The 14,001-nt window shown below is 44.6% G+C and overlaps 2 protein-coding genes and 1 pseudogene across 5 annotated transcripts in view; 2 read left to right on the top strand and 1 right to left on the bottom strand.

Annotated features, from left to right (window-relative positions):
* The window catches only part of CDIP1 (cell death inducing p53 target 1), a 37,827-nt gene extending 34,844 nt beyond the window's left edge, over positions 1-2,983 (top strand). Inside the window, exon 7 of one of the 2 annotated variants that reach the window (XM_070485051.1) lies at positions 936-2,983. The gene's annotated coding sequence lies outside the window, so the exon portion shown is untranslated. The remainder of the gene's footprint in view (positions 1-935) is intronic. The other variant, XM_070485052.1, reaches the window with a different exon arrangement.
* Positions 1-14,001, bottom strand: part of HMOX2 (heme oxygenase 2) — a 38,001-nt gene that overhangs the window by 7,287 nt on the left and 16,713 nt on the right. The gene's annotated exons all lie outside the window — the stretch shown is intronic.
* Positions 8,310-9,067, top strand: LOC139040226 (small ribosomal subunit protein uS11-like; annotated as a pseudogene).

Raw genomic sequence — 14,001 nt, forward strand, 5'->3', positions numbered from 1 at the left:
AGTGGGCAAAAGCAAGAACAAGTGCAATCTGGTTGCCTAGGTTACCAACTGCAGTAACAGTAAACTTCTTGCACCTAATTATGCTGCACAATAGTGACTGTGTACGTGATTAAATCTGATCATTAACTGTTTCACTGGATAATAACTGCATGCTCTGGGAGGGTGCAGTCTTGCTCAAGCAACAAGGCCTTTTGCTTCTCTTAAATAAAACACAGGGGAAGAGAATGTTGCTTCCACAGATGCCCACCTTGGCATTTTCTTTTGTTCAGTAGCAATTTATCTGTGCCAGTCTCCCCTTAGGCACACTCTGCCCACCCTCTTTCACCTCAGTCCTGCCTGAGAGCCCCAATTCCCTCCTCCCACCTGGCAGAAGGCCCAACTTTGGCCCCAGGGGCAGGGCCACAGCTGTCTGTTTCACTGCTGTAGCTCCAGGGCCTGGAAAACAAACACTTGTTGAATAAAAAACCTAAAGGAAAGAAGGCAGGTAGGCAATGGTCTAATGCATACTGTCAACAATATGCAGTTAAAAAAACTGAAAAGTAATCTGATGTCCACTACTTCAAGAGTCTTCTAAACTCAAAACATGATTTAACGATTTTGCTTTGAAGAAAAAATAGATACCAGCTTATCCTACCCCAGCAGCAAAAATAGTGTGTCCTTAGTGCAGGCTAAAGCACCATCTGTGTGCGGGGTGGGGGGTGCTGCTTAGGAAGGCTCTGTTGGTACATTCAACCCACACAGGCTGGGTGCCAGGGGAGGCAGCCTGTGTCTACCCCTATGGCCTGGTCACTGTTCTTCAAGGGACTGGCCACATAGTGCAGCATTCAGAAGCTGTCTTGCAACATCAGAAACAGATTTCACTGCATTCTCTGAAAAGCTACATGTCTAAACTCAGTCTGGCCGACCTCTACACTTGAATTCTTTTTTCTTTGCAGGAACCACTGGAATTCCTAGAAAATCAGAGACCAAATCGTAAATGTAGAATCTTTCTAGACTTCACCTTCTCATTATCGACAACAGGCTGCCCCACTCCGTAACAAAAACAACAAAAAGATTCCACTCCAGTACATTCACTTCAAGAAGTACTAACAGTAATCCATAACCAAAATGTGGAATAGCCCTATGACATTAGAAAAAAGTCACACAGCTTAACAATATAGAGTAGGACTGCTCAAACAACAGCAAACAGTGGAATCCTGGCACAGCTGCAACAAGCTGATGGGATGCATCCACGCATGGAAAAGTCTACATAAACTTATTTCTTAAAAAAAGGACCCAAATACTGACTACAACTATGTGAAAAAGTATGTAAGTATACTGATGATGACAGGAAGGAAATTTGGAAAGCTACAAATACTTACTATTTGTTGGACTTTTTAGCCAATTGGCTCCATCTTTTATATAAAGTGGCTCAACTCTCTTGAAAAGGGGGAGGGAAAGGCAGAGTAGAAGGAGAAAGAGGGACAGAGAGACAGAAAGAGAGGAACTGGAGCAAGCAACCCAGCTAGAATCCTGCACTGTGCTAACTAGTCAACAGGAAGTCCCCTGGGCCCTTTACAAATTCCAGAAAGGTCAATGTGCCCTCTTTCTCTTCTAACTCTAGAAAACTGTGACCCTCTGTTTATAAAATCTGCCTCCATAACTCCAAAATTCCTGTACTCCTAGCCATTCACTTGATGGCTACTAGTTTTCTCTTCCACACCTGATCTGACAGAAGTGGCAACAACCTATCACCCATGTTCCTTCCAGCAAAAGAGGTTCCTGTAGTCCTGCCAATACATCCAGAACACTCATTTCAAAGCCACCGCTCCTGGTAAATTGCAGGCTCAAGGCACTAGGGCTTGTAAAAGAACAGACATGTTCAACGATGTTAAATCTTCCTCCATGGAGACTCAGGTCCAGCAAATCTCAGAAGGTGTCAGCTTAGTGCACTGCCACCAGACAGAAACATATGCAAGGACTCCATCACTCATTCCTCATCCGGTGATTCAAAAAGGCACAATAAAGACTTCATCTATGGGGCTGGCCCCGGGCCAAGTGGTTAAGTTCATGCACTCCGCTCCGGTGGCCCAGGGTTTCGCCAGTTCGGATCCTGGGCGCGGACATGGCACCCCTCATCAAGCCATCCTGAGGCAGCATCCCACATGCCACAACTAGAAGGATCCATAAGTAAAAATATACAACTATGCACTGGAAACACTTTCGGGAGAAAAAGGAAAAATAAAATCTTAAGAAAAAACAAAAACAACACAAGACTTCATCTATAACAATTTTCTTTTTCAATCTCATTGTTTTTCTCTGCCCCAGAAAACCACAACTGAAGGAAGGGAGCTGTTTGCTGAGGTCAGCCAGCACTCAAGAGGAAGGTGGGAGGAGGGGGAAGGAAAGGCAGGGCGACCAGCTCCCTGGAATTAGAACAATTCTCCCGCTTGAATCTGGAATTGGTACATTCAACCGTGACCCGCTACTGTACTTCACTGGATGCCCACAACATGAGCTAGTGTTGTCACCCACATGTGCAGAGGAGGAAACAGCCAGAGGGAAGGAAGTGGCTGGTCCCTCCTGGATGAATGGCTTGTGGCTGGGCATCAAGAGTCCCTGCCTGCTTCCTAGACAGCTGTTAGAGGCTTGAGAGTTCACTCCTGTATAGAACTGACATCACATTAAGAAGTGACTATTTTTCAGCTTCCGCAAGTGCCAGTGTCTTGTTTCCCTAGTTAAACCAAAACCTTCCCACAAGACAGATCATCAAGACTCCCTCAGACTCAGATTCTCAGAGTCCAATACCATGTTCCAAATCACTCACAGCTCAGTACCCTGGGGATTCTCCAACCTGAGCTGTAACTGTTTCAGATGCACAAATGGAATGCCTACTGAGAAAGCTAACTAAATGAAGGAGGTGTATGTGGGTAACAAGAAAATATTGGTTAAATTTTAAAATATCAAGTAAAATAATAAAAATTTTAATTGGGTACTATGTTTCTGAATTAACTGGTATGAAATCTGGTTTTATCTTTCTTTGGATCTACCTCCCTCCATCCCCTTCCTTCTCTTTCTCTCTCCTGGTGTGCATTTTCTAACTACTGACTTATGTATATTTCCCATGCCTCAGAGCTGGCCAAGACCATTCTCATCCTATAGGGCCCAGGTGATTGGCTCCTGCATTTACCTGCCTGTGTTGTTTTCTCCGCTACTCCTCCAGAGTCCACTGCTCCCATCGCTGGGCTCCAGCTGGCCAAGGGTCTCCTGCAGTCCCTGCCCTCAGCTGCTCTTTCCACATCGGAGCTGGGCACTGGCTCCACAGCTCCTCCCTGACCCCTCTACACAGGCCCAGTTCCAAGTCCACTCCCCCAGTGCCCAGCACTGAGGCTGCTCCTCACCTGCGTACCTGTGAGGGCCGGGACTCCATCAGGCTCTGGCTCCTTTTCTTAGCCAGTATTGTAGGTAATGAAGCCTCTGGTTTCTTCTGTCTGAAGGCCTGTTCCTGGTCGTTGGTGCAGCTTCCTTCCCACAGCCCATGGGTGAGTATGTGTGTTTTTTCCACTCTTTTGGCTGAACAAATACCTTTCATTTGTATACATCTTTGTCTATGATCTCACCCCACCCACTTATATGGCAACATTCAGGAGGGTCACAGTTTAAAAACCATGTGCAAGATGTGCCCCATAAATATTTTTAGATGGTAAACACAGAATACAAGAATCCCAAACTCTCCGTTTCCTGGAGTACAGGATCTCTTCCTTCTCTCTATATCCCCTAAAGGCTTTTCTGTGAGAATACCTGTCTCTGTTTAACAATACCACAATCAAGTCAAGTCTTAAGTCTTAATTAAGGCCAAGTCAAGTCTTAATGGTGCCAAATATTCCCATCAGGCCTCAGCAGATATAAACAAGTAGGTTGTTCACCACCACAAAAGTTCTTTTCTGAATACGTCTACATTCTAACACCGTACATATGATCTGGGGAGCAAAGAATGCTAGGGCTACTGTGGAGGGAAGAGGAGCAGGAGAGAGGAAGCCAAGGGCGGGAAAGTGCATCTCTTCAGAGTTCCAAATCTCTCTGGTTCTCTCCATTTTTCACCAGTGTTCAATACCAGAAGACTATTAGGAGGATCAAATAAGACAGAAGACCGTGAAACCATTTTATAACAAAAGTTAAGTTATACAAAAGGACTTGAGAATGAACCCAGAGCTGTTTACTAGCTAGTCAACCCTAGGAGACACTCTGGGTGAGCTTTTCAGACCTTGCTAAAACATCAGGAAATTCTCAACATGGGGAAGAAGCCCTGTTCCTGGATGTAGTGTACCAAGAGCCATTTGCATCCCACCCAGGTGAATGGATGTGCAGAAAAGGTGCGACCTGTTTCCTGCCTGAGGTAAACAGCCACCTGACTGGCCCCGCCCTGCTCCCTAACCTCAGGGAGACTGGAATGTTGGGCAGGCGGCAGCTCAGTGGACCTGTCAGTTTACAGGAGCCACGTCTGGGCTCCCGCTCACTGCTGATTATTGCTATAGACCCAGCTCACCTTTGGGAATGGAAAGGTAGCTGGGCCCTGCACAAAGGGCATGGTCTTTAGAGCTAGAAAGATTCTGTTTTAGATCTGGAGTCCCAATGCTTAGTAGCTCCATGGCTATAGGTAAGTCATAATGTCTTGAAGGCTGAATTTCCTCATCCATAAAACAGGGTTAACAAAACTCTCTTTGCTCCACATTCTCAAGTGTGCTGTAAGGACTAAATGAGCTAATGTGTGTACAAGTGTTTCATGAAAATGTAATGCTGCCTCAAATGTTGTCTTACTGAGAAAGTTGTTGATGAAAATGAGCAGCTGAGTGATTATGAAACACTGAGGAACAATATGGAATCCATAGATAATTCTGTGCAGGTCACACCTGAGGACTTCTGACTCAGCCCTCATTCTCTGGCAATGTCAGGACATGGGAATACCTGTTCTGTCTGAGGTGAGACACGTGACCACTACGACTAGAAAACACACACTGCAGATGCTGCTCGATGCTGGCTGAGCCAGATGTTGGGAGCAGTGGATGGGGTTGAATCAGCTCTAACCCGACAAGGCACTTGATAAGAGGGGCCTCCCCAAACCCTCAGGAAACCACATCATCTAGGTCAACAGCTTCTGAGTTTATAAACTAAATGGCCTGAGATCTCCTCTGAACTCTGGCGCTGCCACTCCTGTGGAAATCTTATTCACAAGTGTCACTCCTCTCATTTTAATCACTGGGTGAATTCCATCACACTGTTCACTGAATGGATGAGTATTAACCTCATGATAAAGAGCAAGTTCAGACAAGGAATCCTGGAAAAGTGGGGAGGCCAAGGACACAAGGTCCTTGCATCAGACTTATTAAACACACACTTGTACATTTGGGCAAGAAGCAACCAGAAAGCAAAACAACTGCTGACTAGTCTAACGGCACAGCCTCTTAGAAACCTCAAAACCTGACATCACTCAGAAGTCCAAGACTTCTCCGGTAGGCTTTTTTTTTTTTTACTGGGGAGGGAGGTGTGCTCATCTCTAGCATGTTCAAATCCACTTGAGCAAACGTTCAGAGCAGACACTGAGGACGACCTGAAACACTGAGAACCTGAAACATTCAAAAGAGCGCAGAGAAGGGGCAAGAAGTCTACTGTTGCTGGTGCTGAAGACCAGTTCCGGTAAAGAGCACTTCCTACCATTAATGAAATAAATACAAGACCCGCCCTGTTCAAAGTGCCACCTCACCTTACACTAGAGGACTCAGTCTTAGGGCTGGGAAGACAAAGACTCTTTAGTTCCATGAGAAGCACCTCCCGGGAAGGTGGGGAGGGGAACCCAAGCCCTGACTGAATTCTAAAATGGTTAGGCTGTGATTTTATAAGAACAAAGCCTAGCCAAGAGACATCCTACAGAGCTGGTTGTAAGAGAGCAAATGCTGACGAGACCACGGGTCACCCCTAGGTACTATCAAGCAAAAATTATTCCAACTTTGGAACAATCTTGAAAGTATGTGTCCTGTAGATAAAAGTAGGGTCAGTCCTATTTCCTTCCACTGAGGTGCAACAGTTGTCACCTGTGGCTTCAGGTCTCTCATAAATGATGACTATGAATAGCATTTGGAGATGGAGAGAGAGAGTGGGTAGTTAAGATGCTTCTGCTGAAGCATCTCCATTTTGAAGCATTTCCATTTTGGAAAACCTAGAAGTGCTATGGGCTCCCAGGTGCTTTCCTCTCTACAAACAGGCTCAACAGAGCCTTAGCAGCATTCCTGCAGGGGCAGAAGGCCCTCAAGTTCACCCAGGAGAGGGTGGTGCAGAGGAAGAGCAATGGACTAAAGTCTAACAGGCCTGGGTACATTAGGCTAAGTCACTTTCGAGCAGGGTCCCATTGACTATGAAGAAACTCAGATCAAGAGAATTAAGTAATATGGCCAAGGTCACTCAAAGAGTTAACAGTCAAGCTGGGACCAACTCTGAGTCCTTCTGAATGCAAAGTGATTCCTCCTGTGTCCCCAGCTAACCTTCAGAGTGGCACATGCATGTGAGATTAGTATGGTGTCATCACAGAGTACGAGTAGCATGGAAACGAGGCTTTACTACACTGCATTTACAAGTGCAGTGGAGGGTTTTCTAAGCCACTGCCTGCCATTTGTTTTTCAGTATGAAACGAGCTCAATCCTATGATTTCTGAGAAGTAAATGCTCAGGGTCCCATTTGGAGATATAGAATCTGCTGCTGCCCATCCCTGCAACACTCACCTTGGCTCAGTCAGATTACATGGCAACTCGAGATTGTTCTCTGGTGAGCCCTGCTTTTGTTGACTAGCAGGGCAAGCCAAGGCTGGAGATGGTTGGTCCCAAAGGGGAGGATGTATCCCCCGCCACTCGATGCCTAGAGGAAGCAGCCAGACCTCTGAGACCTTGGTGGACAATGAAGCCAGAGGCTCCGGGGCATCCCTGCACGAAGGGGAGGTCACAATAGAGTCTGCACAGCTCTACAGCACCCATCTCCACAGTAACTACCAAGAAATAGAAGATCTGGTTTCAAGAATCGAAGTATGTCAACATAAACTTCTTATTTATGATTAGCAATGCTCAAGGCATTGGTCAATCTAATGAGGTGACTCCTATATCTGTTTGGACCTGCAAGGGATCTTAACATGTTCCCACAGGCCTACCGAGTTAGGTATTATTCCCAGCCTTCTTCACAGTAACTGCCTAGATTCTGGCAGTGTGGGGGTGGGGGGTGAGGTGGGGGTACGGAAACAGGCCCAGACCAAGAACTGGTAACTCCAAGAGGCTGGCCCCATCCTACACAGGCTTGTGTCTACAGTAGCAGGGGACCAGCAGCAGCAGCTATCAGACTTCCTCAGAATAAGAGGCTCGGCTTTCCTAGAGTTACCGGCAGGCCCTGCCTCCAGTGGAGGAGTGGTCAGGGGCACAGAGCAGTCAGCCTGCTGCCACCCTACTGTCTGGTTCCCTATATTAATGAACCAGGCAACAACAGCTCCTAGGAATGAGGGTTCTCAACTGTTTTCTTCCTTCAGTATATCTGGCCTGATTTGTACATGAATCACAATGGCCCACAGGAACAGCCAGGGGTAGGAGTGTAAAGAAAATACATCGCAGGCAATGTGAAATGACCAGCAGTTAGTTATAACAGCAGCCCTCTCTTCTACTCTAAAAAGCCTCTCAGAATGAGAGCTGATTTACAGGGATAATCTTTAACTCAATGAAACTTATTTTTTTAAAGACAAAACATTCATAAACTTCACTGTTAGTAACAAATTCTAGCAACATCCCTCAAAACCACACTTAAAAGGAAGAAAAATCAAAGTGGCACAGTGCTTACTTAGCAAAATGCCCTTAAACTCTCTTTCTAGATGCTCCAGCTCTTCAATGAAGCCTTCTAGGATCAAAGGGAAGAGAGAACAGATCACCATACATTATTCTGCCTGATCTATGTGTGAAATTTCTACAGCCATGTGCTTTACTTTCCTCAGTAGTATAAAATTCACAGGACACAGCCTCCCCATGCAACAGTCAGTGGCAGTAATTCAGTGTCTGTATAAATACCACATGTGACTGTTAATTTAGATACAAATATAAGTATTTGTATTTCAGTATACATAGATCCTATGAGTCAGCCCTGGAGGTCTAGCGGTTAAGATTTTGGGCTCTCACAGCCACGGCCCATGCTTGTTTCCAGGTCAGGGAACCACAGCACCCGTCTGTCAGTTGTCATATGGTGGTGGCTGCATATTGCTGTGATGTTGAAAGTTATGCCACTGGTATGTCAAATATCAGCCGAGTCACCCATGGTGGACAAGTTTCAGCAGAGCTTCCACACTAGAAAGACTGAGGAAGAAGGACCTGGCCACCCACTTTCAAAAAAACTGGCTATGAAAACCCTGTGAAAAACAGCAGAGCATTGTCTGACAGAGGACCAGAAGGTGAGAGAGGATGGTGCAGAAAGACTGGGCAGGAAGAAGTACAGAAATGGCACTGGGCAAGGGATAGGAAAAGAAGGTAGAACAGGTCATCAGCCTCAGATCTCAGGTGGCTGAAGGAGAAAATGTATTTGGTTTCTGCCGTATCTTTGCATCCCTCAATGACACTTTTGTCTATGTCACTCATCTTTCTGGCAAGGAAACCATCTGCCGTGTGACTGGCGGGATGAAGGTGAAGGATGACCAAGATGAATCCTCACCATACACTGGCATGTTGGCTGCCCAGGATGTAGCCCAGAGGTGCAAGGAGCTTGGCATCACTGCCCTCCACATCAAACTCTGGGCCACAGCAGGAAACAGGCCCAAGGGCCAGTCAGCCCTCAAAGCCCTTCCCCACTCTGGAATGAAGATCAGGCAGATTGAGGATGTCACCCCCCATCTCTTCTGATAGCACCCACAGGAAAGGGGGTCACCGTGGTCGCCATCTGTGAACAGGACTCCTCAAATAATTCTTTTCTGTTAATAAATTGCCTTCATATAAAAAAAAAAGACCGGCCAGGGTTCTACTCTGCTGTACACAGGGGCGCTAAGAGTTGGAATTGACTCAAGGGCACTAACAACAAACAACAATACATCGTATGACATGGAGACTGAATCTCTCCATCTCAAAATTTCTAAATTTCTAGAAGATGGTTTCAACAAGGTTTTGGTGTTTTGTTTATTTTTTTAGGAAAATTAGCCCTGAGCTAACATCTGCCGCCAATCATCCTCTATTTGCTGAGGAAGACTGGCCCTGAGCTAACATCCGTGCCCATCTTCCTCTGTTTTTTTCATATGTGGGATGCCTGCCACAGCATGGCTTGATACACGGTGCATTGGTCTGCACCCGGGATCCAAACTGGTGAACCCCAGGCCACCGAAGCAGAACGTGCGAACTTTACCACTGTGCCACCAGACTGGCCTCAGGTTCAACAAGTTGAATAGAAGGCATACGCACAGAATTCCTTTCTGTACAGTACAATACTAATGTGCTGATATGATACCAAAAGAGTAGAGTGAATGAGTGAAGATGATCTCTAGAGCCGACCTATGGTAGGCACCCAACAAATATTACCTGAACTAAGCCCAGTCAAGAGAGAATCCACAATCCACTGGCCACACACCGGCCGAGAAGCAGCACAGGGATGTGGTTGAAGTGCAGCCTCTAGTTATGTACAAGAGAGAGCAGACCCGGGTTCTGCTGTATACCAGCTGGATGGCCTTAGCTCAGACCAGACTACTTAACTTCTCAGAGTCTCAGTTTCTTCATGTGTAAGGATAGTAATAACAACTCTGCAAGGTAGGTATGAGAATTAAATAAAATCAATTACTTACAAAACTACGACATGTCATATGACACTGTTTAATAAACTAAAGAAAGTGTCATTTAAAGTTAACAAATGTTCCCATATACTTTTAGATAAGAAATGGAAATATTCATCTCTATGAGAGGCCCTTCAGGTAGCATCAAATCTATCCTGGGTACTTTGAGGTAAAGGCTCACTATGAAAAACCTCTGCTTTCTTATAAAACTTCTGTATTCTAATAATACCAGATTTCAAGAAAGGAAAAGAAAAACCTTGGAACATCTAACAAAATAAATTTTAAAAAGGACCTAAAGGAAGACAGTTCAAACTCTTTCAAGGAGACTCTGAACACGAGTTAGGTGAAGACCCCTTCATGCTACAGAGAGTCAGGATGGAGAACACGGCTCATTATTGTTTTGTTTCTTTAGAGCAGCTCATCACTATAAAGGTTTAGGTAACTGAAAACCTTATTTGATACTGTGACAAATCTGATTTGCATTTATGTATCATGACAATCAATCCCCAACACAGTGGTTTTCAGCTGGGGGCCACTTTGCCCCCAAGGGACATCTGGCAATGTCTGGAGGCATGTTTGATTGTCACAACTAGGGGGTAGGCTGTGCTACTGGTATCTAGTGGGTAGAGGCCAGGGTTGCTGCTCAACATCCCACAATGCACAGAAAGCACAAGCACAAGTCTGCACGCTCACACACACAAACACTTACCACCACCATAACCGCCGCCACCACCACCACCAATTATCCAGCCCAAAATGTCAACGACACAGAGGTTGAGAAATCCTGCTCGAACCTCAGAAGCAGTGCTAAGGTAGTTCAAGAAGGGACATGAGTCTAATACGTTTCTCAGCCCTTCATCAGCTTACAGAGAGAGAGATGAGATTCGTCTTGATACCATGCTTCACACCTTCATCAAATATCCTCTACAGAGATTTCTGGGAAACTGAATTTCCACCAGAAAACAGAAGAGGCTGTTAGCAGATGGTGCAACTTGGCACTGTCCATGGATCACAATGAAAAAGGTCACAGTACCTTCCTGGGAATAGGACTGATTCGTACTTGGATCTCTACAAGGCAAAAGCTTTAAAGCAAGCTCAGTAACGAAGCCAGGCAGCGGCAAAGCCCCTGACAGAAATGTGTTTACTGACTTCTTTGTGGAATGGAACATAAAACTGGGAGAAATCTAATTGCCATTTACCAGTCTGGTGGCTGACTGACAAGTAAGTTAAGAATCAGGAGAGCAAAGTTCTACTACCAGGTCTCTTACTAGCTGGCTATATAATATGACTTCCCTGGAACTCCAACATCCTCATTTATAAAATGAGAGGCACTCTCAGTGAGCTGCAGGGAAGATGGCATTTAAGAGGAGGCAAAGCATGAAAGGCTATGGGCCTCCCCCACCCATTTCAGCCAGAGCAGCTCCCCTACTCCTTGCTATACTTCCTCCGAAAATGGGGTTGTGCTACTTCTAGAAATACGATCTAGAAAACAATGAGCTTGATGATCTTTGAGGCCTGAAATTACATTAAGAACTACATAAGCAAGGCTTCTATGATCTATTATGGCACTTGTATCCTGTTACAGTATTTGTTTATATGTCTGTTTTCCAGATAACAGCTCATTTATCTTTTTCCCCTACTGCCCAACGCAAGGCACCAGAATATGAGGTATTCTCAAAAATCAAGGTATTCTCAAAGTGCAGATGACAAGGAAGACAGTTAAAAGTAAATGCCAGAAATAAGAAAAACGTTTGGCTAGTCAGTAAGCATTTTTGAGCAGCATATTTACTGTAGAAATTTCTACTGACAGGGGGTGCTGGGTGAGATGAGTTTATGGGGGCACTAAGCATGTGATGCTTTGTGCTCAAATAATTCACTGTGTCATTTCTGAAGGAGAAATGTTGCATTGCATTGGTTTTAAACTGGCTTCCTTACATTCCAGATACAGGTACTGAGAACATACCTTTTAGATTTTGTTTTAAGGACTTTGAAAGTCTGAATAGGAGCAGAACACTGCCTTACTGGTTTTTTCAAAGAAATGTATAGGTAAAATTTTAACAGTCAAGGTAACACACACTTGCCAGCACTTCTCCACCCCATGCATGCACAAACCACCTGACATTTCCCAATGTCCACCTTTGTGAAAACCCTTTATTCCCCAGTTGGCTTTAGAGAAGGGATTTCGCAGCAGTGGTCTCTTCATGTTTGTTGCTCTAGGGAAGCAGGCAACCCAAAGAAGGCAATAGCTGTACAATCTCATAACAAGCCCACATCCTGTCTCTAAGCACATTTTGGAGGAAACACACCAAGGGATTAGGTTATCATTATCGTAAGGGGAAAAGCAAAATACTACAGTGATCACAATTTACTGAAAAGAAAAAACCAAACAGCAATTTGCCACTGTAAAACTGAGTAACATTCTGTTCCATGAGGCAGCACCCACAAACTACACAAATTAAAGATACATGAAGCAGATGGCTATAATTGTCAAGAATTATAATTGTCAAGAATTGTCCTCAGAATTGGTCAAACATTATCATCTCCATTAATCATTATCAAGAAGAAATTCAAATAATCCAGAACATCTACTGTTGACTAAGGACATGATTAGGCAATAATTAATAACTTTAGGAAAAAAGAAGGTAGACAAAGAGAGAGCAACTGTTCAACAACTTATAAGCCAAGAGCGAGCAGAGTCATGTGCTCCAGAGCTCTGAGAGGCACGCTCACCACTTTTTTTAAACCAAGCCCTACAGGGAAGGCCAATATATAAAGCAAGTACAGTGGAGCATGCAGAGTTGAAGTGGTAGTCGGGGCTGGGGACTCAGGCAGTCAGCTCCTCCAGTGCCCTCAGGAACTCTGAGCTCAGCTGAGTTTGCTGGCTGTGGCGTAGGGGAGCTAGGATACTCACTTTGAAACAGACAGCTCCCATTTTCCTCTGCATGTGCGAAGTGATGGCAGCTCTAGGCCCATCTCTTAGGCCTATATGTCCAAAGCAGCAGAAGAAAGCTGGTCCTAAATTAGCCACTGTTCCTGGACTTGCCCAGGGCTTGCCAGCGGCTGGGCCAGGGCTCCCTCTACTCTTTCATACCTTGTTTCCAATAGTCCAGCAGCTTCTTGAAAATGTCCTGACCTTCCAAAAAGCATGTGGTTTCTGTATCTTCAACTCACCCCATCCCCAACACTCTAACTCTGTGGACAGGTGCATACTCCAATCAGTCGCACTTAACTGAAAGGTCCCTGGGGGCAGATCTGGAGCCCCAGCCACACTAATCAGGGAGGGTGGTTTAGCTGCCCCATTCCTATAAACCAGATTAGATCATTGTGTGCATGGAAACAAGCACTCACACATGCCCCATGGCAGTTAGTGATGAGTGGAAGGCTGTTGTTTACAAAGGAATCCTAGGGTTTCAGTCTCTAATCTTCTACCCACATACCTCCTCATCTGAAGATATAAATTCAAAGACATGCACTTCTGAAGATGAGTAGCAAGGGTGTTTGCCAGAATATAATAAATAGTCTTTTTGGGGTTGGAAATCCCTTTGAGAAGCCCTTGGAGACTCTCTCTCCAAGACAATCACATATAAAAAATGTTGCCTATCCCATTCCTGAGCAACCACAGGCCCCTCAAGTTCACCCATGTACTCAGAATTCAGGTTAAGAATCTCTGTATAACCAGTTATATTAACTGTTCCAATTACAGATTTCTCTCTCTCATTGCTGGCAAGAATTAACTGGTAATGGCGCTGCTTCTCAGCAGTGCAAAAACATCCTGAGAAATTATTCAGATTACAACAAAAGACAGAGCTTTCATCCAATGTTTTTGCACAAATAAACCAAACATAATAAATTAAGTTACAAAGCAGATAACCTTCACTATGTTGAACACAAAAGAAGATGCGACCCAAACCTCTTAATTCTCCCATTAATTACTATCAGAAAAAAAGACTGCATTAAAAGTCTATTTATAACTTTTTAGTCAACTATGGCCCATAATATATAAGGAGGTAATTTATAGTTCAAGTTTTTCATCTCTTTTCTCTCCAAGAAGTGACAAGCTGAATTCTAAATTTTACACTGAAATATATAATTCCAATTTTCAAAAATAACTTCCTCTTGGAGGAGTGATATTCCAGTTTTGGTGCAACCCTGATACAGAACCCAACTGTCCTAAATGGAGTCAGTTTTTTTTTGTT

The sequence above is a fragment of the Equus asinus genome, chromosome 14 (genome assembly GCF_041296235.1).
Source record: "Equus asinus isolate D_3611 breed Donkey chromosome 14, EquAss-T2T_v2, whole genome shotgun sequence".
NCBI classification, from domain to species: Eukaryota; Metazoa; Chordata; class Mammalia; order Perissodactyla; family Equidae; genus Equus; species Equus asinus.